Consider the following 27104-nt stretch of genomic DNA (forward strand, 5'->3'; position numbering starts at 1 on the left):
CTGCTGTTAAGCAATCTGTCCAAGGACACATGGTGAGACAGCAAAGAGTAAAGCCAGACCATCGGACACCAAAGACCGTAATCTTAACCACCGCACAGAGCGAACTTGGTCCAATCCCTCATAAATAAAAACGTGTTATTGCTCAGTGTATTAAGAGGGATGAAGATAGAAAGGATTTTAACTGTGAGTCAGGCTGTTGACAGATCCAGAGATCGAGCTTTGACAGCAGCTTGGAGGGACTGAGGGGTGAAGGTTTGCAGAGCGACAGCCCTGCCCCCAAAGCTATTCAGGCCCCCAAACAAAATCTTCTCTGGGTGCCTGATGTTCTTGAAGAATCCAGGCCAATTTCAACAATCCTGGACAAATGGCGGCCACAGTACCCCATGCTGCGGGAACAGCACCCTGACCCTTTCCTGGAAAATGCATCTGGCGTCTTTGCAGAGATGGGCATCTGGAGTGAGAAGAAGGCGGAGAGGAGAGGGAAGGAGTGGAAAAAACAAAACATAAACCAGTGTGCACGTATATAAAAGGCAGAGGGAAGCTGGGCTAATGAAAGAACATGATTTCCACAAATGGAACCAAAACATGTTCCACCCACTCTCTTGGCCTTACAGAGGATTAGCTGCTAGAGGACATGACCATGGGTACCACTCTGTTTACAAGCCTCCCCTCTGCCCTGCATGGAGACGTGACTTTCCGTGTCCTCACTGAAGGGCTGATTATCTGGTTACCTGAGCTGCATAAACCCAAACAATCCCCGGAGTCTCTAGGACAGAGGTCAAGAAGCAAGGCCTGGAGGGCCGCTGGCTGCTGACACATGTTCACCGTCAGCTGAGATACGTGTGTTTTCAAGAGTCTTCCCACCACAAACAACCGGCCTGGACACCAGAAAAGTCAATGTCAGGAAAGAGCAAATAACAACAACAACAACAACAACCCAAAAAAACCCCAAGGAACTTTCCAGATTAGAGGAGATTAAAGAGGCATGATGAGTAAATGCAATGTATGACCCTCTATTGCATTTTGGACCTGGGGGGATAAAGCCATAAAGGGTATGATTGGGGCAACTGGCAAAGTCTGAATATGGAGTGTGTGTCAGCTCACAGTATTTTACCCTAAAGTCTTTTTTTTTTCTTTTTAGGGCCGCACCCAAGGCATATGGAGTTCCCAGGCTAGGGGTCGAATCAGAGCTGCCAGCCTACACTGCAGCTCACAGCACCACCAGATCCTTAACCCACTGAATGAAGCCTGGGATCAAACCTGCATCCTCATGGATACTAGAGGAGTTTGCAACCCACTGAGCCGCAATAGGAACTAAATAATAAAATGTTTCTTTTAAAAATGTCCCCAGCTGAGTGCTTACAGCCAGACCTAACAGACCACACCTGCTCAGCTAAGATCTCAGATGATGGGCCCGTGTCTTGTCTGTGTCACTTGATCCATCTCCTCCCCTTGCAGATCCTCAAAGGCAGAAACAGGAAACCTTTTCAGCCCCACCTTTGAAGAATAATCACTCGTTCCCCACACCTAGACTTTTCTAACCCTCTCCGAAGTTATCCATTTGGATTATTGGCTGCATAGAGAATCAGAGTGACCTCGCAGTCCTTCTCCCTCCTCTCCTGGGCCAGGGGGCACAGAAGAAGCAGGGTGCTCCTCTCATCAGCCCTTGCATGTGCCCTGGGCCTCGTGATGCAAATGGCTCATGAACTGAGGATTGCAAGGATGTTTGGAGATTGGCCATCCGTTTCTTAAGGCTAAGCTGAGTTCTTGGAACAGGCTGGACTTAACTATTACATTCCGAAGCTGCTCTCTGTGACTGTTCTCTAACCTTGGCTGCTTCTTCTTCTTTCTTCCTTAAAACTTATCGAGGCCCTTCTTTTTAAGCCTCTCTTATCCCTTCATGCAGTGGTTCTTAACCTTGGCTACACAAGGGAATCATCTGAGGAGCTTTAAAAAAAATACTGATGCTGGAGTTCCCATCGTGGCTCAGCAGTAATGAATCTGACTAGATCCATGAGGACGAGGGTTCGATCCCTGGCCTCGATCGGTGGGTTAAGGATCTGGCATTGCTGTGAGCTGTGGTGTAGGTCACAGATTCGTCTTGGCTCCCTCGTTGTTGTGACTGTGGTGTAGGCCGGCAGCTACAGCTCCAATTCTACCCCTTGCCTGGGAACTTCCATATGCCTCAGGTGTAGCCCTAAAAAGACCAAAAAACATAAAAAATACTGATGCTTGGTCCTGTGTCCTAGAGACTCTTATTAGATTGTTCCAAGGCCTGGGATTTGGGGTCGGGGGTTGTCTTTCTTTTGGGTTTTGAAGTTCTCTCGAAGATTCTAATGCTGCAGCTAAGCCTGAGAACCACTGCCTTGATGCACTGTCAAATACATCGACAAAGCTCTTTCCTCCCAGATGTCCTATCTTTCTAGTTGCTCGGGCAGATTTCTGATCATCTCCTCAGACCTCACAGAAACTCCCACATAGGGAGATTTCCCCGAAGTGGTGAGAATTCACTTGACCTTTACAAATTTATTTGAAACTCTTTCCCAACAACAAATTAAAGAAAGATGAGACGTGAAAACCTGCTCTGGTCAATAACCATCAAAGGTAACCATCGTCACTTCCTATAAATAAACTCACCCCGCCCGTATTTACAGGGCAAACCCCCCAGCAGCATCACAGCCCACAGCACACGTCCCCGTGTGACTGTACAAGCTGCTACAAAGCAGAAAACAACAGATCGTCCATCCAGATGTAGATATAAGATACTGAAAATACATGGGGCAAAGCGATGATGAAATTGTACCAGATTTACAGCAACAGGTGGTGACCTCTCCTAGCAGGCGTATACGTGGTCATCTGACCTCCTGGTCACAGGAAAGAGAACAAGAAGGCCCAGCACCAAGGAGTCTATTGAAAGATCTGTGGCTTGGATTCAAAACAGGGGGGCCCCGGGAAATGCTGGGAAAGCACACACTGGCGCGGTGTTCCATCTGGATAGTCACAGAACGATGAAGGGGCTTCTAAAAACGACTGGTTCCTCTCCTATCCCCGACTTGGCTCTGCTAAATGAAGGGCCCAGGCACTGGTATTTTTAAAAACTCCCCAGATGGTCTAAGATGCTGCCACTGGACTTTGAATATCACCTCCCCATAGAATCCTCTTATCTCACCAGCCAGGCAGGACTCTGAGTTCCCAGGTTCTCTGAACTGGGTCCTGGAACCACATCTTCTCCTACGCTCATCCCCTGGGTGCTGCCTTCTCTTCCCATATTCTTGCTCCTGTACATACACACACGTATACATACACACACACTCATAAAGACTCACAGTAACACACACTTTCACACACATGGACCCACAGAGTGAAACTCCCAGCAAGTCCATGTGAGTTAGTACGGTTCCTCACATGTGAGCTGTTCACTTAATTACCCTGTGAGTTTCTGGAAGCAAGTATCTTTTCTCAGCCCGGGAGGTGCCCCACAGCACCTAGGTTCAGGCTCAATAAGGTGTAAGTATGGAATGACTGAAGGGTCAGTTGATCCATTCAACCAGAACTATCAGAAGACAATTAAGCCTAAGACTTAGTGGCCTTGAGTGAAGTCAGAAGCTCCCAAATCTTATGCACCATGGCCTGGGTGTGAGTTCTGGCTCCAAGATTTATAAGCTCAGCTTCCATAGCAACCCATATTCCTCTCCACCTCATAGCACTGTGAGATAATACTACACGCAATGCACTTTGCAAGTACGTAGAGTTTGGCAGATTAAAAAACACTTGATGAATGTTTCAAAGAATGTTTTCAATTTGGTCCATGTCTGTGGACCAAAGCTTTGCTCTAAAAGGATCCTCAAAGCCCGTTCTGAACTTGTGTAACATCTCTAAGCAGTGACAATGGTTAACAAAACTGGTCTCCAGATGGTTCGGGGCCCATCACCCTGCTGATGTGCTGGTGTCCCGTCTGGGTGGCCCTGTAGCTCTCGTTCTGACTATTCTCAGTTGAAAAGAGCCACTCGGGAAGTGTCATGGCTCATCTGTCTCTTCTCCTAAAATGGGTACATAGCACGTGGCGAAAATATTGAGATCCATCCTAGAAATTGGACCAATCTCAGAGATGCTGATCAGCCACAGGAGGGGGTCTTAAGCACGAATGACGTCAGAATTGCCTACAATTTGCTCTATAGACAAGGGGTGGGTTCCACCGCTAGAGACTCTACAATTCTTCCCAACAACAGGCCAGGGGACTCCAAGGCAGGGAGTCTGGACCACTCCTGAAGAAACTTTGATCTCACAGTGTGATCAAGACAGAGAACACCAACAAAGCACATGGCGGCTGTCAAGGAATGTGGCTTAGGATGTCAGACACAGACGTATTCTTTTTTTTTTTTTTTTTTTTTTTTAGGGCTGCACCTGCATCATTTGGAAGTTCCTGGGCTAGGGGTCGAATTAGAGCTTCAGCTGCTGGCCGACGCCACAGCCATGGCAACACCAGATCCGCCAAGCCACATCTGTGACTTATACCACAGCTTGCAGCAACACTGGATACTTAACCCAGTCAACAAGGTCAGGGATCGAACCCACATCCTCAGAGACACTATGTCAGGTTCTTAACCCGCTGAGCCACAGTGGGAACTCTGACATATTCTTTTTAAGGTTGAATCAGTTACCTGATCTGCGAGCCTCAGTTTCATCATTTGTAAAATAAGAGTAATGGTACCCATCTCACAGAATTATTATGAGGGTGAAATGCAAAAATCCCTGTAAAGCCCCAATACAGAGTGCAGCACAACTGACCCTCAGGACAAGTTTGCTCGCTGTGGACTGAAGGGCACATCACAAAAGCCACGTGGCTTTCTAGTTCAGGATACAGGGGATGGCAATGCCCTTGACCGAGATGGCACATCCAATCAGAATGAATATCTGGGAGCAGACAGAGGGGCTGCAACCTGAGCTGAGTTACTGGATACCAACACAGCTCTTCTGCAAAGAGGCAGCTGCTTCCAGGTCAGTTCTTCGCCTGACCCAGCATTTCCTACCCGGGCTCGGGGACTCCTTTCTTTCACGATGCAGCTTCACAGTGCACCTTAGAGGTGTTCCTTCTCCTGAGAATTGCTTTAGGTCCCAAGTCTTGCTTCCTCCAAAGACAAGCCTACAGCCTCACTAAGCAACAGTTAATAATGCATGTAATCTTCCCAAGTATACAGAACGCCACCAAGTTCTTAGGCTCCTGAACTGACTCCTCTCTGGGGTAGCTGCTGGAAAGCCCTGAAAGCTCTAGATCTCTGCTTCCATTCCTGCGGGAGGTGCTCACCCAGCCCCCCACCTCTGACCTCTTCCTCTGGGTGGGGCATGGTGTCACCACAAGCCTTGAGGTCAGACCATTCCTTCTTCTAATGGACCTGCAGGTGCCCAATTATCTCACTCAAGTGGGTGACTTTCATCTTTGAAGCCCAGGTACCACTCATCTCTTTGGGCCCTGGCCTTTGGGGACCTTCTCTCACTTTAAGAGGGAGATAGGCGGTGACTCAATACTTATCAGAGCCCAACACACACGTGTCACTCCTATGCGTCCAGCAGTAACTGCTGTGAGGATACAACAGGCTTCCAATAACAGCAATGACACAGAATTTCGGAGGAAACATGTGACCCATGATGCTACCACCTCCACCCAGCTCCTTCCCAGGCTCTTCCCCCTGGAGAGCATCGCCTTGTGGGCTCTCACGGAGCCTGGAACTCTCGCCCCATGGAGACTCTGCTCAGGCCAGCCTTACTGGCCACACCTCAGTGTATGATGTCTTCTCAGCTCACCTCTCCCAGCTCCACTGAGTTCTGCCTCACAGAGTCCTACAGCCTTTGTGCTCTTTTTCCTTCACAGAACTGGATTCTGCTCAGTCACATAACCACCTCCTCTCCTCCGAGTCAAAGAGGAGAGAGAGGGCGGGGGAAGGGGGGAGAGAGAGAAAGAGAGAGAAAGCTCTTGAACAACCCACTCACTCTCTGCAGCCTCCTTCCTTCCAATACTGACCGTGGCCCTGGCTTAGACAGACTGTTAGGCTTCTTCCACCTCCTTTCTCTCTCCTTCCCAGGGGGCCTCTCTGTCCGTCCAGCTCACAGACTTTACTGGCCTCTGGACAAGCCCGGACATGTGTACAACCGACAGAAAACACAGTCTCAGCCTTTCAGTTGCGACTCCCACCAGCCACGGCTCTCTGGGAAACTCCAGGAAAACACTAGGTCAGACAGGATGTAGTCCTTAAGGGGTTTAAAACGTCAAGAAATACCATGGACATGGAAATGGATGATAGCATAACTAGAACTGGGTGAGGGGTATATGGAACTTCTCTGTACTGTCTTTGCAACTTTGTTATAAATCTAAAATTATTTTAAAATAAGAAGTTCATTTGAAACAAATTATAAAAGGAAGGAAGGAAAGAAGGAAGGGAGGGAGGAGAGACACTGAAAACATTGGGCAGGTCGGATAAGGAAAGACGATGTCTAGTTAGGTGTGTTGATTAGTTACTGCTAGAAAAATATGACAACAAATGACTATAAAATCTTAAAAATTAAAAATGAGAAGGAGAGAGCCCCCATTCCTCTCACATACACTTGAACACACACTACACACCACACAGACCACAGACACACACACACACAGACACACACACACACACACACACACACACTGGCCACCATGACACTATTACTATCCCACCATCAGAAAATAAACAGCAAGGAGTTCCCATCGAGGTGAAGCAGAAACAAATCCTACTAGTATCCATGAGGATGCAGGTTCAATGGGTTAAGGATCTCACTCAGTGGGTTGAGGATCAGGTGTTGCCATGAGCTGTGGTGTAGGCTGCAGACATGGCTCGGATCCCACATTGCTGTGGCTGTGGCATAGGCCAGCAGCTACAGCTCCGATTCAACCCCTAGCCTGGGAACCTCCACATGCTGCAGGTGTGGCCCTAAAAGGCAAAAAAAAAAAAAATTTTAATTTAAAAACAAACAGCAAGCCCATGACCCTATCCCCTGAAGTGGATTCAGTCTTGCCATCTAGAGTAACCGTTAGTGCTACTCATCAGATATTCCTATCTCTCCACATTTGGGGGCTCATGATAGGACTGTCTTTCCTGGCCCCCCTGTAGGGAGTAGAATCATGGGACCAGTTCCAGGTAATCAGTTGTAACCAGAAATGATGTGTTCCAGCAGACAATTAATTATGGGACAAGACTCTATGGAGTTCACATTCCCTCCACCTCAGTGATCACCTACATTCAGATCGGTAACTGCTCTGTCATCCTGGGTCGGCAGGATGCCAAACCTCCGGGTGACCCACAGAACATATGTAATACATGTGAGAAATAAACCTTTGTTAGTATAAGCCGCTAAGATACTGGGGTTGCTCATTACTGCAGCATAACTTAGCCTGTCTTGACTGATACTCCCTCTTTTCTTGAAAGGTACTCTAGTCATTCTCCCAACTGGTTTATTGGTGAGCCTGCCATAGTGTTCTACCACCTGCCTTTTATTCTTCCTAGATACTTTTTAAAATGCCTCTGAATAATATAATAATAATTCATGACTTTGCTTGGCCATTTCCTTGCCTGCAATTTCCTTCTCCACATGTTGAAATTAGATTTATCCATAATGCTCTGCTCAAAATATCCCTGGCACCTTTCAAAAGTCCCAGATTGAAATGAATTGCTCCTTCTGTATTCCATAATACTTAATTTGACTCATTATTCTAAACCTTATCATACTTCAGTAGGAAGAGTCTGTGTCTCCCTGCTCCACAGACCATCAGCTCCTGGAAGACAAGAACTAGATCTGGTTAACTTTATATTCTCCACAGGACCTGTGAGCACCTGGCACACAGCTGGTACATTCTTACACTATTACCCTCAGCCTTAAAATGCACTGGGTTTGAATCTGCAAAAACCAAACTACCCATTTCTTAATTCATCTTAGGCCTATAAGCATTTGTTGAGCACCTACTAAAGGGCAGGCACTACCCTGGGTGCTGGGACTCAGAGGTATAAATGACGTGATCCCTGCCTTCCCAAACCCTCAGTCTAATGGAGGAAAAGGAGACACAAGCAGATAATTATAAATATGTACATCTATGTGCAGTATAACGTGCTTGAGCAGCTTAAGGTCAAATGCGCTCATTTGCTTTTGTTTTTCCAATTAATGACTCAACCCCCACACACCAATATGGCAGAAAGTCTGGGATCCCCTTTTTCAGGACATGACTCCAATAACTTGGGCTAAAGAGGTGGGAAGCAAGGGAAGAATCTTGCTGGCAGGGTCCATCCTTCTTCCACATCAAGCAGAGAAGATGTGGAGTCAGTCTCCCCACCCAGCCACTCCTTCCGGCCTTGCTGTGGACTACGGGGCTGCATGGCCGAGCAGGTGGCACTTGTCTGCTGCTGCCCACCCTGCAGCGCTGCCCTCTGAGCAGGTGTCTCTCTGTAGTTTCCACCCTTCTATAAGCCACTGTTCTCTAAAGCCTAAGCCCTGGGCTGGCCCAGAAGAAACTTCCAGCATCAGTGGTGGTCCAGCCCTCTCCAACCACGCCTCAGACCCTGTATAAGACCAATACCCAGCCTCAACTCCGCATTGCTGGAGATTGTATTTGTAATGTCTTAAAGCCAAATGATGGAAGAGACCAGAGTCCATGATGACACTAGGAAGCCATAGATTAACCAATCCAGAAACAGGCATTCTTCTCTACTTATGTGAGTTTGTAAGGATCCTTATTTTTTAAGACATTTTAGAGTTTTCTCCTATTCATAGCCAACAACATCTTAACTGATAGAGAAGTTATGATGCCTTCACTACCTTGGCACCTATTGTAGTCTGGATTCTGCAGGTCCCAATGCCAGGGAGCCTGTCCTGTCTTCATCTCCAGTGGCTTCCTAAATAGGATATATGCTGGCCATCCTTCAGGCCTTAGCTTCCTCATTCTCTCTCCCACATCTGACTCCAGTTCACTGCCTCCATCTAGAAACTCTCCTCTCCCTTGATTTTCACGACACCAAAATCACCTTGTTCTCCTCCTGCCTGTGTGACTACATCTTCTCAGTCGGCTTCCTCCAACTCTTTGCAAAAAGCCTGTGGTGGAGTTCCCGTCATGGCCCAGTGGTTAACAAATCCAACTAGGAACCATGAGGTTGCGGGTTCGATCCCTGCCCTTGCTCAGTGGGTTAACGATCCGGCGTTGCTGTGAGCTGTGGTGTAGGTCGCAGACACAGCTCAGATCCCACATTGCTGTGGCTCTTTCGTAGGCCGGCGGCTATGGCTCCAATTAGACCCCTAGCCTGGGAACCTCCATATGCCGCTGTTGCGGCCCTAGAAAAGGCAAAAAGACAAAAAGACAAAAAAAAAAAAAAAAGCCCGTGGGCCCTGAGCCAGGGAGATATATTTTGGTTGGCCTACACAGTGTTTTTAAAATTTTGTAAGTTCATTTCCAACACTAAAAATTGAAAAATTTCACACAAATATAGGTTTTCTAGTTGTCCTGAATAATTGAAGAAATGGGCAAGCCTGGCCTGGCATTTCCACATGAGAATTTATAGGATGGGAAGACGAGGCCAGTCTAGCAAACAGACAAGAGTATCAGCCAGAATCCAGGTGAAGGATGTGTCTTGAAGAGAGAGAGAACAATGGTGTCAAAAGCTGCTAATAGGTCAAGATGAAGACTCAGAACTGCGGCAATGTGGAGGCAGCTGGTGACCTTGAAGAGAGTGTTTTAAGATCAAAAATACTCTTAAATATTGGAGCCCTTTCAAGTAAAAAAAAAAAAAAGTAGGAAAAAATCTGTATTACTAGGTAAGTCATAGATTGATATAACCCACAACCCGGCAACTCTATTTCTTGAAGCTGCCATGGAGGAACCCTAGCACACATACACCATAAAACACATACAGGCATGCTCATAGTGGCACTGAAGCAACCAGATGTCCATCAGTAGTAGATCATGAATTGGGTATATTGACACCACGGAGCAATATGGCATCAATGAAAGGAAATTCTCAGAGACAACACAGATAAATACCACAAACATAATGTTGACTCTTAAAAGAAATAAGACACAAAAAGAATGCATACATGATTATTGAACATATATAAAATCTTAAAACAGGAAAAACTATATTGTTTAAAAGATATTTTTTTCAAGGACTTACATGTTCTATATCTTACCATTTAAACAAGAACTGAGAGGAGTTCTGCTGTGGCATAATGGGTTAAGCTCGGGTGGCTGGGGAGGCGTAGGTTCAATCCCTGGCCTGGCACAGTGGGTCAAAGGATTGGGTGTAGCTGCCGCTGTGACCTATGCCACAGTTGCAGCTCAGATCCAATCCCTGGCCCAGGGAACTGCCATATGCCACAGGTGCAGCCATTAAAATAAATAAAGAAAGAAAGAACTGAGAAAGCGATTCAACAGAAACTTCTCTTAAGCATGACTATGGCTGGCTATATCCTATGCCATCACTTTGTGGGCCACGCTCAGAAGCCACTTCCTATTCTGCTGCATAGCAAAGGGAACTATATCCAATCACTTGTGATAGAACACGATGGAAGATAATATGAGAAAAAGAATGTATGTATAGGTATGACTGGGTCAACCTGCTGTACAGCAAAAAAATGGACAGATCACTATAAATCAACTATATTTCAATTAAATTTTTTTTATTTAAAAAAAGAAGTCACTTCCTTACAAGGCTTTTGGGACCACCTAGGCTACGCTAGCCCAGCCTCCTCACTTTCAATTCTTCATAGCACTCACTGCACAAAAGCATGATCATTCACATTTTGCTTGGTGATAGTCTGTCTTCTCCATGGAGGAAACAAGGAGAATGGCAACTGAAGAAGTAGAGGCAGTGAAGATAAACTACTTTCACGATTTTTTTCCCCAAGGGAAAAAAGACATGTATCAGGAAACAGACAAGGAGGCAAGGGAGAGCCTTTCCCCTTTTTTTTAAGATGGTATGTATATATGACCATGGGTCTGTGTGATAAAGGGAATCATCCAGAAGGAAGGGGGAAATGTGATGATGCAGAAGCAAGAGAATAACTAGAGGGGCTGGAGTTCCCGTCGTGGCGCAGTGGTTAACGAATCCAACTAGGAACCATGAGGTTGCGGGTTCGGTCCCTGCCCTTGCTCAGTGGGTTAACGATCCGGCGTTGCCGTGAGCTGTGGTGTAGGTTGCAAACGAGGCTCGGATCCTGCGTTGCTGTGGCTCTGGCGTAGGCCAGTGGCTACAGCTCTGATTCGACCCCTAGCCTGGGAACCTCCATATGCCACGGGAGCGGCCCAAAGAAATAGCAAAAAGACAAAAAAAATAATAATAATAAATAAAATAAAAAAATAAAACCATTTTCAGTCCTATAAAAAAAATAAATAACTACAGAGGCTAAGTGCTAGAGAAGGTGATGGGAGCAGGACTCAGTGTGTGAGTGCAAGGCTGGCCAAGGAGCAAGGACCACAGGGGAGGAGCAGAGGGGAGCAGCTGCTGGGAGGTCTGTAGATTTGGTAGTAGAAGGAAGGGGAAGTTCTCTTCTAATTGTTTCCAGTTTTTCCATGAGAGTGAGGATGGGGGAGGAGATGCTTGAGATTGGAGGAGAATGGTGGTGCAAGAGCCCTCTGGGAGAATGGGGCAAAAATTGACCAGAGGAATGCAGTAGAATGGTTGCGCATGCCCGAGAGCCCTCTTAAAAATGATGGTCCCCAATTTAAAGCAAGATCCGTCAACATCATTGAATGCTTTGCTCAGCCTTATTCAGCTACTGGGTACAGGTCAAGAATAGCAGGAGAGGTGAGATTTTGTCAGCTGAATATGATGGAGGGAGAGGGGGCAAAGGGCCTGGTTGGCACCGCAGTTCTCGGCTGGGCAGGGAAGGATGTGAAGATGGTAGCACACTTGGCGTTTACTATCTCCACCATCATCTGCCAGCACAATTATTACTTTCATTCGTGTTTTAAAATTATAGCAATAGAATTTACTACAGCAAGACATAGTATTTTATCTGCTTTTGAAACATATTTCTTAATATCTATAAAGATATGTAAGTCCTTGGGAAAACTGGGCTCTCTGAATCTGTCATAATAGGCTCCCAGTTTTTTGACAGAATCCAGATAAGACATAGGAGGGCCTGGGAACCACCATCCCAGGCAATCTTCACCCAAGTAAGGGTCCATTTCAGAGAAACCGTGTGCTCTGCTGATGAACAACGCGGGCCACAGCAAGAGGCAGATCTGGCCACCAACCCATCCCCATCCCCAGCTGACTTGGGCCAGATTTCTCAGTCTTTTTTAACGTCAGTCTTTCAGTCATATGCTAGGGATAACAGTAGCATCTACCTCATAGAATTGCTATTAGAATTATGTGAGAAAATTCATGGAAAGTGTTCAGCAAGGTGCCTGGCACCTATTAAACACTCAGTAAAAGATCATTACCTTAAAATGTGGACTGGGACTGTTGATAGTGGTGCTATTGCTGTTGAGTTATTTCACTGCAAATGATGGGTTAAACGCTTGAATACCTGGGTGATAAGGAGGTCCCAGTCTCACTGGCATCCTATGCTATAGTTGGACAGCCTTAATTTGATTCAACACAGGAAGCATGTACATTCGCGGCACTGTTCTAAGCAACTTATGTGTATTATTTCACTTAATCATCATAAAAAAGGGATTCAAAACCAGATCTTTCTGCTGCCAAAAGCTAGACTTTTGCTCAATAAATCACTTCTTCCTAACAGACTCACAGACATAGGGGATACACTTGTGGTTGCTGGGGGATGGGGGGAGTGGGATGGATGGGAGTTTGGGGTTAGTAGATGCAAACTATTATACTTAGAATGGATAAGCACTGAGCTCCCACCGTACAGAACAGGGAACTATATCCAGTTTCTTGGGATAGAGCATAATGGAAGATAATATAAGAGAGAAAATGTATATATATGCATGATTGGGTCACTTTGCTGTACAGTAGAAATTGGCACAACACTGTAAATCGATTATACTTTAATAAAATGTAAATTTTTTAAAAAACAGCACACTCCTTCCTAATAGTTTTTTTTCTAATTCTGATTTGTCCTAATTCTGCTCTCAGGAAGGATGAGATGCCAGGCACCTCTATGTGACAGTTTCCTCCAAACTGAGCAACAAACTGCAGAGATGCTGATCACACCAGGAGATGATTGGGAAACACAGCCTCTAGAGCCACTATGTCCCTCTCAGAGCCTCTACTTACTGCTGGAAACCCCTCTCCAAGGGAGGTCTTTTATCTAAAGTTATCTCCATGAAGTCCATAGGCCCTTCCCCAGGGGAATCAACTTCTCCATCCAGTGAAACAAGAATCTGCTGCTCCCCTATTCCCAGTGTAAGATGACCACACATGACCCTCTGCCTTCAATGGATGGATGTGCCATCATTCCGTCATTCAAACTAGCAAGTTTAAGTGCATGCTTGCCAAGCTACATACGCAAGAAGGGGAGTGCAAAGGAAGCATGAGGTTTGGACATTAAGGACATAAGGACACGCCAATAACCTCTGTGACCTCAGATAAATCCCTTCACCATTCTAACCTCCAGCTTCTTCAGTGTGAACGGGGACAGTAATCATTCCCTGTGCAAGGATCACTGTGAGAATTTAATGAGATGATGCCAGCTGTTATGATGGAAGATACTATCACACAGTCACCCGTCTTCCTTGTTGTCAGACACCTGATTTTGCTCAAGAGAGCACTATGCCTGTTCTAGAATATAAATTAAAATTTACATGATTAAAAAAAAAAGAAGTTTCCCTTGTGGCTCAATGGTTAGCAAACCCAACTAGCATCCATGAGGACACAGGTTCAATCCCTAGCCTCGCTCAGTGGGTTAAGGATCTGGCGTTGCTGTGAGCTGTGGTGTAGGTGGCAGATATGGCTCGGATCCTGAGTTGCTGTGGCTCTGGCATAGGCTGGCGGCTACAGCTCCGACTGGACTCCTAGCCTGGAAACCTCCATATGCTGCAGGTGTGGCCCTAAAAGACAAAAAGACAAAAAACAAAACAAAACAAAACAAAACAAAAAAAACAAAAAACAATTGGCATGCTATGGTCACGAGGCATGATGAGCCTATTCCTTCCTGTTAGATACTGACTTTTCCAGCCTCCCTTGTGCCTAGGAATGTCTATTTGACTTTGATCTGACTGAAGAAAGGTTAAGAGAAGTCATCTGGGAGGCTTCTGGAAATTTTTTTTTTGCTTGCTTGTAAGGGGAAAGGCATGAAATAATATGCATAAGTGTCCCCAACTCACACATCTGCACACACACAATCTTTCTCACATCTTTCTTCTTTGAATTTATATGCAATGGCTGGAGCTATGGTAACTATTTTGTGACCACGAAGTGGTAAACATGAAGGCAGTAATCAAAAGCTAAGGATAGAGAAGCCAAAATGAAGAATGACCCTAGATCCTTGATGAGACCTTAGAGCTGATGAACCAATTCAGAATGCCTTCCTCCTGAGTTCTTAAGTGAGATAATAAATGCTTGAGTATTTAAGTCACTGTTAATAAGCTGTAACTCACAGCCCAAAGCATCCCTAATTGATTCAATAATATCATCATTGTTCCTGCTTTTACTTAGAGCAGGGAGCCACATCTTCCTGTACCAACAGGGATTCATGAGAGACAGTACTTCAGACCAGGTCACCCACAGCAGAGTTGATCCCCTCTATTTTTTTGTTTGTTTGTTTTTTGGATGCTGCCAAGACATATAGAAGTTTCAAGGCCACAGAAATTGAACCCACATTACATTAGCAACCCAAGCCACAGCAGTGACAACACCGGATCCTTAAACTGCTGAGTCACCAGGGAACTCCTTGAGCCTCTCTATTATTTTCTGTAAAGTCCTTCTCTACAGGGATCCCAGCACAATCAGCAAAGGAGGGGCCCTTAGCCGCATATGGCTCACAAGACGCTTCTCAAAGATTGCTCCAGTACAACACCATATTTGCAGCCCTCTTGAGCGATCCCATGCTTCATGCATCTTATACGTTATATTAACACTATTCTGGGTTGTATTCTGGACATTTCACTCTGCTTAAGTGGAAAAACTTCTAAATCCAAGAATGAGAATCCCATCAGGGCAAAGGAGAGACCCAAAGATGTGAGCAAATGCACAGAAACTTAACACAGTGCTTAGCATGGTGGTTGGAACCTACTGGTTTCTCCATGAAGGGCAGCTGTTATTATCATGGTCATGACCATTATCATTACATAACAGTTGCTATCACTTCTAAATTCAGCTCTTCCACAAAGAAATAGACAAGCCCTGTACTTCTGAGTCCACCCACCCTCTGTGACTTAGAGATCAGCATTCCTTCCAACGCGGTAACGCCCCAGTGCGGGAGGGGAATACCAGGGCTGATACGTGAGCAGGTGCCTGATGGGAGAAGAAGGAGGCAGAACTTAGACTGACCATTCAGAATATGAGTCAGGGCCTTGGTAAAGAATCACATTCCTATCTTCCCAACCTGGGCTAAAAGTCAAGATGAATTTTATATTATTCATCACCCAACAAATATTTATTGAGGTATATGGCAAGTGTTCAAAATTGTACTGTAAAAATTCCCCTGGAAAACAAGGAAGACAGTAAGCTACATACTGCAGAGGGGATTTATGGCTTGATTAAAGACTTTCATTCCAGGAAAACATCCTCAGGTTTCAGCCATTCACTTTCCCGGAATTCTAACTGAGGTACCAAGCTGGAAGATGCCCAAAGACACAGACCGAGCTTCCCAAAGAGTTCTCCTCTAAAATGTACACTGCAGATCTACAAACACGCCAATCCAGGGCAACTAAACAATGCTATGGTGGGACTCCCCTTTACTTGGTGCCAAAGCAATGGGCAGTCTCCTCGGGCGCTAGGTTTCCACGTGGCCCCAGTGGAGAAATACCCCAGGGAGCAGTGAAGTGCAGAGCACAGGGCTGCAACCAGGACAACTGCAGCTCCACCTGCACTCCCCCCCCACCCCCAACCACTGAACGGCTGCACAGCTACAGGCAGATCACCGAGCCTCCCTGGACCCCCATCTCCTCATTCTTCAAGTGAAGGGGCTGAACACAACGACTCCTGTGATGGTTAATTTTATGGGTCAACTTGGCTAGGCCACAGAGCTCAGGTATGTATATAGTCAAACATCATTCCAGATGTTTCTGTGACAGGGTTTGGGGACACCAACATTTAATCTGCGGGCTTTAAGTAAAGCAGATTGTTCTTCATAATGTGACGCAGGGGTGGGGGGCAGGTGCTCATCCAGGCATTTGAAGGCCTGAATAAAACAGGGATCAACTCCTTCTGAGCACGAGGGAATTCTGCCAGCAAATGGCCTTTGGACTCCAACTGCATCTCTTCCCTGGGTCTCCAGCCTGCCAGCCTGCCCTGCAGATTTGTTCTAGACTCTTTCCGAACCTCCATAATCATAGAAGCCAATTCTTTTAATTAAAAAAGTACACAAAGGAATTCCCACTGTGGCTCAGGGGGTTAAGAACCCCACTAGTATCCATGAGGACATGGATTTGATCCGTGGCCCCAGGCAGTGGGTTAAGGATCCAGTGTTGCCACAAGCTATGGTGTAGGTTGCAGACATAGCTCAGATCTGCCGTTGCTGTGTCTGTGGCATAGGCTGGCAGCTGTAGCTCCGATTCACCCCCTAGCCTGGGAACCTCCATATGCCACAGGTGTAGCCATAAAAAAGAAAAAAGACAAAAAAAAAAAAACTGTACTTGTCTATATGTCTGTTTGTGTGAGTGTATGTTATATGTATCCTGTTTGTTCTGTTTCTCTGGAAAACCCTGGCTAACACAATCCCCAAACTCATTTCCAGTTTTAAGATGCTGGGGGGCTGACTAGTAGCAGAGGGAAGGTTAGGGCCCGTTTCTCTGCCTGTGGCTCCCCAGGGCAGGGATGCCCAAATGATCAGGACAATGTCCTCTTTCAGGAGGACTTATGCAATGGGCCTCCTCGGCACAGCAATAAATACCAGTAGTTCCAGAACTGGGACACCACGTACTGTGGGGTATGGAGAGAGATAGATTGATATGAATGCAGCCAAGAGGAATCCAACATGGGAGATTATGAAGGCAGCAACCCAAGCCACTGCAGTCAGATTCTTAACCCACTGCGCCACGGCAGGAGCTCTGTGTTCTTCAATTTGATGGCTCTGTCCATCACCCATTTTCTGGCTAAGCCCCCAAATCTGGGTGTCATCTGAATCTCCTTTGCTCTCCATCACCTCCCACTTGCAATGAGTTTCCAAGTTATACTTTCTTTTGTTTGTTTGTTTGTTTTTGTCTCTTTTTTAGGGCTGCATCTGCGGCATATGGAAGTTCCTGGGTTAGGGGACATATGGAAGTTGCCAGTTTATGCCACAGCCACAGCAATGCCAGATCCAAGCCACATCTGTGATCTACACTGAAGCTCCCGGCAATGCCAGATCCGTCACCCACTGATTGAGGCCAGGGATCAAACCTGCATCTTTAGGGATACTAGTTGGGTTCTTAACCTGCTGAGCCACAACAGGAACGCCTATCTTCTTAATATTTCTTACCCGTTCAATTTTCTCTTTCTCCACCTGGAATAAGGAACAAAGCACCACTGTTCCTTTTGTTGTGGAGTCATCTGTTTACTTTTCTGCCTCTCTGACCAAACAATCAGTCCTGTGATGGCAAAGACCTGACGTCCTGATATTGTTCTGTGTGTGTGACAGGTGGTGGTTGAGGAGGTAACTCCCAGAACTTGAATACCCCCTTCTTATTTAGGTTAAATCCTCTGCTGAGTGAGAGATGGTGAGAGGGGAGACCTCACCTCCCCCAAGAGCAGGCAAGGGAGCCAGTGGATCCTCCCTGAAGTCACGATCACATGACCTGGCCTCACCCAATCAGAAACCTCCACCCAAGAATAAAAAGCTGGAGGGAAGAAAGCAAAGAAGTTCATTCAGAGCTTTTTCATGCTCTAAACATCATGGTGGCTGTCTCAGCAGGGTGGCAGGGAGACCTAATCAGTAGACTGCCCCTGGGGTGGCCCCTGGGCTGTGTTCTCTGCAGCCTGGCTCCCTTGGCCCTGCCTGTTGCCCAAGTCCCGCTCTCCGGCTTCCCACCACTCTGAGAAGTGACCGGGATCCTTCTGATACACGCCTTTTATTCGTCGGTTTACTAGAGTCAGCTTTTGGGTGGTAACCAAGAAATGGGACTAACAAACCTGGTCTTATCTATCCCTTACCCCCACAATCTAGCAGAGGGCCTTGATTCTAATAGGTGATGTGTGTTAAGGAACGAATGAAAGAAAGAGGAAGGAAGGAAGGAAGGAAGGAAGGACCGGAGGGAGGAAGAGAGGACAGCTATTCTCTTTCTTTTTCTACCTTTGACTACTTCTCAGATGAGCTTGGAAGTAGTCAGAGAAAAGGTGGGGAAATTAGGGACCTCTATATGTATATGAGCATGGGGGCGGGGGGGGGGGGGCAGTGGTGGAATTTGTTTGTTTTGTTGTTGTTGATTTGTGTTTGTTTTTGTTTTTGTTTTTAGAATTTTCCCTCCTCTTCACTGGCTGCATCTGGGAATCCTTAGGAAGTATGAGAAAATAAACCATCCCAAACTCTGAGAAATCACTAGGATTCAACATCCTCCAAGCAATAAGTTGACAGCCAGGTGAAAGAGTGACTTGGACATGACTCCCGGCCAGAGGAGAAGACAAGGGAAGGGAGGAGCAGAACCTGCAAGGTGATGCGGGGGGAAGAGCATAGGGATCTGAGAACCTGAGGAGGCACATCAGTAGAGCTTGTAAGAGTCCCATGCTTTACAGAAGCCAGCTGAGATGATAAATTTGGGTCCATTTTCCAAAAATCACTCTGGCGTTCCCTTTGACCCAGTAGTTCCATGTCTAAGCACCTAGCTTAACAAAGCAATCAGATACGGTCAATGATGTACACATAAGAAGAGTCATGTTAATGCGATGTATAACTAGAAAAAATTGGAAGCAACTTCATGTCCAGTACTAAGGAAATAGCTGAGTAACTCATCAATACAATATCTCATCAATACAGTGGAGTATTAGGCACACATTAAAAACATTCACAAAGGGGTCCTAAAGCGATGGGAAAATGTGCGGACATAACGTTATTCAGAAAAGACGCATGAAAGGAGCCTCTCTTCAATAAACAGTCTGAGCGAAACTGGACAGCCACATGCAGAAGAATGAAACTGGACCACTACCTTCTACCATACAGGCAAAGCAATTCAAAATGGGCGAAACACTTAAATGTAAGACCTGGAGCCATAAAACTCCCAGAAAGAAAACCTAAGTGGTGAGCTCCTTGACCTCAATCTTGCTCATGGTCTTTAGGATTTGACACCCAAAGCCCAGGCAACAAAAGGAAAAATAAACAAGTGGGACTACATTACACTAACAAGCTTCTGCACAGCAAAGGAAGCCATCAACAAAATGAAAAGGCGACTTACCAGAGGGGAGAAAATATTTGCAAATCATATATCTGATAAGGAGTTAATATCCCAAATATAGAAAGAATACACATAGGTCAATAGCAAAAATGAACAATCCCATTAAAAACTGGGCAAAGGATCTGAAGAGACATTTTCCAAAGACATACGGATGACCAACAGAAGCATGAAAAGATGCTCCATATCACCAATTGCCAGGGAAATGAAAACCAAAACAGCAGTGAGATCATCTCATATCTGTTAGAACGGCTATTATCAAAAAGTCGAGGCGCTCCTGCTGCAGCACAACAGGATCAGCAGCATCTTGGAAACACTGGGACGTGGGTTTGATCCCTGGCAAGGTACAGTGTGTTGGGGATACAGCGTTACCGCAGTTGCAGCTTAGGGCTCAACGGCAGCTCTGATCTGATCCCTGGCCCAGGAGCTCCAGATGCCACGGGGTGGCCAAAAATGGAAGGGGAAAAAAAAAAAAGATGAGAAATAAGTGAATAAGTGTTAGCGAGGATGTGGAGCAAAAGGGAAATCTTGTGCACTGTCAGTAGGAACTAAACTGGTGCAACAACTATGGAAAACAGTACGGATATTCCTCAAAAAAAAAGTGAGCTACCATATGACCCAGCAATTCTACTTCTGGGCATTTACCCAAAGGAAACACAAATGCTAACTTAAAAAGATACAGGTACCCCCAAGTTCACTGCAGCAGTTTTACAAAACCAAAACATGAAGCAAACAGTTGTTCATCACGGGGTGAATATATAACAAGGATGTGCTATATATTTACAATGGAATATTATTCAGTCACAAAAGAAGGAAATCTTGCCATTTGTGATGTCATGGATGAAACTTGAAGGCAATGTGCCAAGTGAAATACAGTCAGGCAGAGAAAGACAAATACGATATGATCTCACTTATATGTGGAATTAGAAAAAAAAAAAAAAAAACTAAACTCATAGATACAGGAACCAGATTGGTGGTTGCCAGAGGAGGGGATGGATAGAGGGCAAAATAAGTGAAGGACAAACATCCAGTTATAAACTAAATGTCATGGGGACGTAATGTACAGCTTGGTGACTACAGTTAATAATACTGTGTTGTGGGAGTTCTGACTAGCATCCATGAGGACGCAGGTTCGATCCCTGGCCTTGCCCCGTGGGTTAAGGATCCAGCATTGCCATGAGCTGTGGTGTAGGTTGAAGACAAGGTTCGGATCCCGAGTTGCTGTGGCTGTGGTGTAGGCCGGCAGCTGCAGCTCCGATTCAACCCCCAGCCTGGGAACCTCCATATGCCATGGGTGTGGCCCTAAAAAGACAAAATAATAATAATAATAATAATAATAGTAATACAGTGTTGCATATTTGAAAGCTGCTAAGAGAGTAAATCTTAAAAGTTCTTATCATAAGAAAAAAATTGTAACTGTGTGTGGTGATGGACGCTAACTAGACTTATTGTGGTCATCGTTTTGCAACAAGTCATCATGGTGTACATCTGAAACGATATAATGTTAGAGGTCAAATATATTTCAATTTTAAAATGACAAAGTACAATTTAAAAAAGAAATGTGTAAAACCATGCATGTAGCATGTGGTCACAAAGAAAGCAAAATACCTATATTAGAACAAAGGCTGGAAAGAAATAATCAAAGTGTTAAGGAGTCGTCCCTACATAATGGAATTACGTAACTTTCAGTAACTTTGCTATGGTTTTCTACAATGGGTCAATATTCGTTTGTTGACCAAGAAAAAGAAAATACTTTGAGTTCCCGTGCGGCTCAGTGGGTTAAGGATTCGGTGTTGTCACTGGAGCAGCTCAGGTTGCTGCTGAGGCGAGGGTTCAGTCCTTGGCCTGGGAATTTCTGTAAAGGAAACACAGTCAAATGGTGGGGTACAAATGAAAGCTGGATAACCAACACCATATTTTGCTTTTTAATTCAGAGCCTTTTTGGTTGATTCTGAGGCCGAAGCAGCCCTACCTTCCGCCCAATCACTTGACCTTCCCCCTGCCTCCTTCGTCTCTGGTGAAATTTGAAAAGGAAGGTTCTGTTCTCTCCTGGTCCCAGGGGTGTAGTGCCTTCCTTTCCGACCTCATGGCTCTGGTCCTTTTCTCTCACTCCACCTTCACCTCCACCTTCTCAGAGCCTCCTTAGCATGGATGCATCACACCTGGCCCATGGGGGACACGCCTTCCAAGGAGCTACTCTCTCAGGTAGGTGTGTCTCTGAAAGGTTGAGACAAAATAATTCATATTTGGTGAAGAGGCTGTGTGGAATGTGTTCGGCTCATCCACCACCTGAAAGCTTTGGGGTGACAAGCCACGGACTTACCAAGACTCATCAATTCCATCTAGGCTCTCGACTCTGAGTAGTTGCTGCAGGCTTGTTTGTTAATAGGCCCAACACCCTAGCACATCTAACACAAACAGGTATGTGCGTCCGGCCACAATTTTAATACATTTTCTTACCAAATATAGAGATGCTCTTTACTCAGTAAATAGTGCGACCTTTTTATTAATCTCCGTTTCTTCTTGCAGCAACATAATAAATGTTAGAACAAAAGCTCATATAATTCATTTAAAGACCCTTGTCACTATTAGACAGCCAAGCTCAACTACTCCTCAGGTCTGTTCCAGCTTGTCCTGGATTGAACATAAAAAAAGATTGTTGATGTCAACTGCCTTAGTAATAATAAGAACATTTATAATAAAAATGGCTCATTTTGTGCCAAGCATGGGGCCAAAGTCATTATTTCCTTTAATATTCACAAGAAGCCCCACAGAAACCGAGGTACAGAGGGGCTGAATAACTTGCCCCAAATTACCCAGCCCGTAACAATAGAGCTGGGCTCAAACCCAGGCAGTCTTTCTCCGAGCACCCCGTGCGCCCCCTTCACCTTCCAAATGGTCCTATCCCATAGCTCCAGCTGCGTCTCCAAAGGAGAAATGGCCCTTGACATGCTCCAACAAACGGCACTCTTGAACTTCTGCTCTCGGCATCCTGAGAGTCTCCTTGGTTTCTGACTCAACATTAATTGCTCCAAAACCTTGTACCTTCGTGTCTCCAACCACAGTGGTTTATTTTTTCAACTTAAGTATCTGTCTCATTTTCTAATATGATGCTTGGGCATTATTTCTAGCTTTTTAAGAAAATTACAAGTGCCAAATCCCCTCTCTTAAAATGTTTTTAAATTTTAAAAAGCCTATCTAGAGGAAGCAAAGTAGAACTGTTTTAGGAGCTGGATAGATAGTCAAGTAAATATTATTTTAATAAAGAGAAGAAATGTTAATGAAGCCAAGAGCATGCATGCCTGATGGCGGAATTTGATTTGCTGGCAACAGTCTGCTAAAGAAGATATTTTGAGTTATCTTCCAGCAGAAAGCAAAACAAATCAAAACAGAAACTAGTGCTCTTGTCACTTTTCCAGGCTTGGGAGATGGGAACCCAGTGAAATTTCTACCTAGTGATTTGACCTGCCAGGAAGTTGCCCTGTCTGCTTTCAAAGGGTTGCCCTCCTGAGTCTGGCTGTGGTGACAGTGGCCACCCCAAAGAGGTGACTCTGAAGAAAACAAGAATGAGACGGGAAAAGGAGAGGAAAAGAAAGGCAGTAGGTAATGGAATTGCTAAGTTTCAGCTGCAATAGTAAGATGCCAAGCACTATTGTTCAATTGATAAAATATTGGCAAATCACAAAATAAAGGTGCAACCACATTTAGGTGTATGGTTGTAACCATAACATTCATTTATAAATATTAACATTTAAAGGTGGGGTAATGTGCCCGGCCAGGAAGCGGGGTCATCAGTTTGGGGGAGAGCATAAGCTTTTTAATTTCACATACGCCCTTCTATACTGTTTGAAATCTTAAATCAGGAATAGGTATCATTGCTATAATAGAAAATGGAAAGGACCAAAAACTATTACAACGTATGTATACATATATGTCTATATATCCATCTACTATCTATGCGTACACATGTAATATACACATGGGTATATGAACACGTGTATCATGAATACGCATGCACAAATATATTCACGTCTATCCTTTCAAATCCTCTTTTTTCCCCTAAGGATGTTTGTAAAGCTCATATGGGTACCTATTTTCAGACAGCTAATGCTGTCTTTTCATCAAGATCAGCATGCTTTCAAAAAAAAAAAAAAAGATAATAATGACTCAGAACTTCTAGTCAAAGATCCTTCTATTTAGATAAAGAAAGAAAAATGTCCCTCCACTAGCATTATAGAGCAGCTACAATTGCCAGAATACAAGGCAGTAGGCTTTGAGACACAGAGATGAATAATCCGAGGGTGTCTGATGAATATGAAGGTCAAAAATATAAATGGCTAACTACGCTGGCAACACACATGCAGTAAGCGGCAAACCCGAAGCAAAGGGCAATTGCTCAAGATGATGCTGAAAGAAGCACCAATCTAGATGCAAACTATTATATTTAGAATGGATAAGCAACGAGGTCCTACTGAGCAGCACAGGGAACTATATCCAGTCTCTTGGGATAGAACAATGGACAATAGTATGAGAAAAAGTGTGTGTGTGTGTGTGTGTGTGTGTGTGTGTGAGACACTGGGTCAATATGCTGTACAGCAGAAATTGGCACAACACCGTAAATCAACTATACTCTAATAGAAAGAAAAAGAAAAAAAAGCACCAATAACACCAAGGTCTGAGCACTTCCCTGATTGGGGAGGGGAGGTGTCTGGAAGGCAGAGAGTCTGAAGCTACTTCCACTTGTCCAGAGGTTCGGAACCTGGAAGACACCCCGACCCCATCCTGCCCATTCATCATCCTGCTCCAGCCAGATCGAGGCCAAAGCAGAGCCCAGGAGTCCAGACACAAAGAGAAATCCCTTCCTTGCCTCTGCTTCACTAGAGATTGGTTATTTTAGGAGCCATGGAACTAAAGGACATCCTTAGCCTTCCCAGAGCCTAGACCTCTGGAAATCTGGGCCAAGAAGTGAGTCCTATTCTTTCTTCTGAATGGAAGGCCTCTGAAAACAAGAGGCATGCAGATGGCCCCATGCATATGAAAAGTGGTGGAAACCTCCCTAGAAACCAGGGAAACAGCAATCTGGTGCTTCCATTTTCTACTCAGCAGATTGGCAAAATTTCTCAAGACTGAGCAAACATGTTGCTGAGGATGCAGGGAAAAGGCCGCACCTAGTCGCTGCTGGTTGGAGGGGAAACTGGCTTATAACCTCTTGGGAGGACAAGGGGAAGCATCTGCACACAGTCCACACATAAGCCCACGACCAGCAACTCCACAAGGACCTCCTTGCCCAAGGATAGAGGGACTGTCGGGAGACATGTTTCTACCATCTTGTCTTAGCCTCTGTTTCAATTTTCTCTGCTGAAAACTCCATCTTGTCCTGCTTTACTTTACCCCACATTCCTGCGTGAGAAACAGTCACAGTGCTGGCACATGACTTAAGCTTAAGAACAAAGACCTAAAGGCCTAAGTTATTCACGTGGTCAGCTGAATGAGGACTTGATGCATTGGTCTAGGCACGCCAGACCTGTGCAGACTGGCACGCTGTTTGCACAGCAGGATACGTCCTCTAAAGAATAAGAGGAAGATGAGCCTCATGGCCCCAAGGGGTTTATGAGGGGTCGTTAGCAGGATATGCATCAGCAAGGAGAACCGAGGTGCAAACCTAGGCACGCTGGGTTATTGCACATAGGCACAGTGACTGCAGAGGCACAATGGTGATTCTCTAGATGCTATGCATAGACAGCTGACACCAAGCTTCCTCAATGCTAATGACTGTTAAATGCCTAAAAGTCAGAATAAACGCTATGTGACTTTTAAAATAATAAAAATCTATATCCTGCACCTATAGCCCCCCTCCTCACTTGACGTCATCCTCAAGAGCACAATAAAAGCAGTGTGGTTTCTTGAGGCGGGGCTCTTGGTCCCTGAGACCTTGAGTCCCCCGGTTCCCACCTTCAATTAAGATAAATGTCTCTGTGTCTTGTTTTGTGTTAACTTTTTCCTTAAGTTTCACAGCACCCGTTCTTCAGCCCTCACCTGCTGAGCTGGTCTCAGCAAAGGACAAAATGCCATGTAGATGTTTACAACAGCAGAAAATTGTACACAACTGCGATACCAGTCAAGAAAGAAATGATTAAAGCAGCTGCAACATACCCATCTGAGGAAATACCATGTACAACAATTAAAAAGAATAAGGCGGATCTCTTTGTCTTGTCATGGGTAGAGTAAGTGAAGAACGCAGGTATCGGGATCGTGTGACCTTACCTATGATTTTTAAAATCTATATGTGAATGTGTGAATGCGAGTGTCCAAGAAAGAGACTGGGTGCCTGCCCCTGGTTATCTAAACCTGTACACCATCTATTCATATTTCACTTACTGAATGTTTTCAAAGTAAAGAAGAGTCTTTTAAAATTGACAAGAGATGTATAAGTTGTTTGCATATTTTAGAGATTAAATGAACCTTTCCACAGAAAAGAAACTCATGGACTTAGAGAACAGACTTGTGGTTGCCAAGGGGGAGAGGGAGGGAGTGGGGTTTATTGGGAGCTTGGGGTTAATAATGCAGACGATTGCCTTTGGAATGGATAAACAATGAGATCCTGCTTGTAGCACTGGGAACTATATCTAGTCATTTATGATGGAGCATGATAATGTGAGAAAAAGAATGTATATGTGCATATGTGACTGGATCACCTTGCCGTACAGTAGAAAATTGACAGAACACTGTAAACCAGCTATAATAAAAAAATAAAAATCATTCTATTAAAAATAAAATAAAAAAAGAGAAAGTGGAAAGAACTTTGAAGTCAAGGGACACAAGTGGGCTGCCCAGAGCTCTGGGTGGTGAATTGAGCACAGCCTGGGTGCTGGTCTTCAGTCTGAAGAGCTAGGAGACTTTATTACATCAGGCATGAGAGTGGCTTAGTTTCTGAGCAGCAAATTCAAACTAGCTAAGCTTACAAGAGACGGAGGGGAAAATAACAACTTGTCACTTACAGCAAGATGTCTCGACCTCAGCACCGTTGACTGTGGGGGCTGGATCATTCTGTTGTGTGTGGCAGGGGCACTGTGAGAGGTTTAGCAGCATCCCTGGCCTCTACTCATCACATGCCAGCATCGCACCCCTTCCCGGGTCATGACAACCAAAACTGTCTCCAGGTAGCGACGGGTGTTCCCTGTGGGGATGTGCCCGCATCATCCCCAGTCAAGAAGCACTGCTTTACAATGACAAACATAGCTACCAAGAAAGCCAGATGCTGCCCTGCGGGAAAATGAAGGGACAACCAAATTACAATGGAACCTGCAAGGAGTGCAGGAAGCCAGAACAAAGGAAGTTTTTCCAAAAAAGATGATTTAGGAGTTCCCATCATAGCGCAGCGGTTAACGAATCCGACTAGGAACCATGAGGTTGCGGGCTCGATCCCTGGCCTCGCTCAGCAGGTTAAGGATCTGGCATTGCTGTGAGCTGTGATGTAGGTTGCAGACTCGGCTCGGATCCCTGCTGCTGCAGCTCTGGCGTAGGCTGGTGGCTACAGCTCTGATTGGACCCCTAGCCTGGGAACCTCCATATGCTGTGAGAGCGGCCCTAGAAAAGGCAAAAAAAA

The 27104-nt window shown here is 45.2% G+C and overlaps 1 long non-coding RNA gene across 3 annotated transcripts in view; it reads right to left on the bottom strand.

Annotated features, from left to right (window-relative positions):
• The window catches only part of LOC146403693 (uncharacterized), a 152933-nt gene that overhangs the window by 79868 nt on the left and 45961 nt on the right, over window positions 1–27104 (bottom strand). The window contains exon 1 of one of the 3 annotated variants that reach the window (XR_014843387.1): window positions 6020–6127. The exons of 1 other annotated variant lie outside the window; for it this stretch is intronic. This is a non-coding gene — a long non-coding RNA (uncharacterized LOC146403693). Of the gene's footprint in view, window positions 1–5802; window positions 6128–27104 lie in introns of those variants that run through there. One more of the 3 variants, XR_014843388.1, reaches the window with a different exon arrangement.

The sequence above is a fragment of the Sus scrofa genome, chromosome 4 (assembly GCF_054392235.1).
Source record: "Sus scrofa isolate SSC_HxYL_T2T_F1_AM1 chromosome 4, Sscrofa_HxYL_maternal_Yorkshire_Landrace_v2.0, whole genome shotgun sequence".
In the NCBI taxonomy this organism is placed as follows: Eukaryota; Metazoa; Chordata; class Mammalia; order Artiodactyla; family Suidae; genus Sus; species Sus scrofa.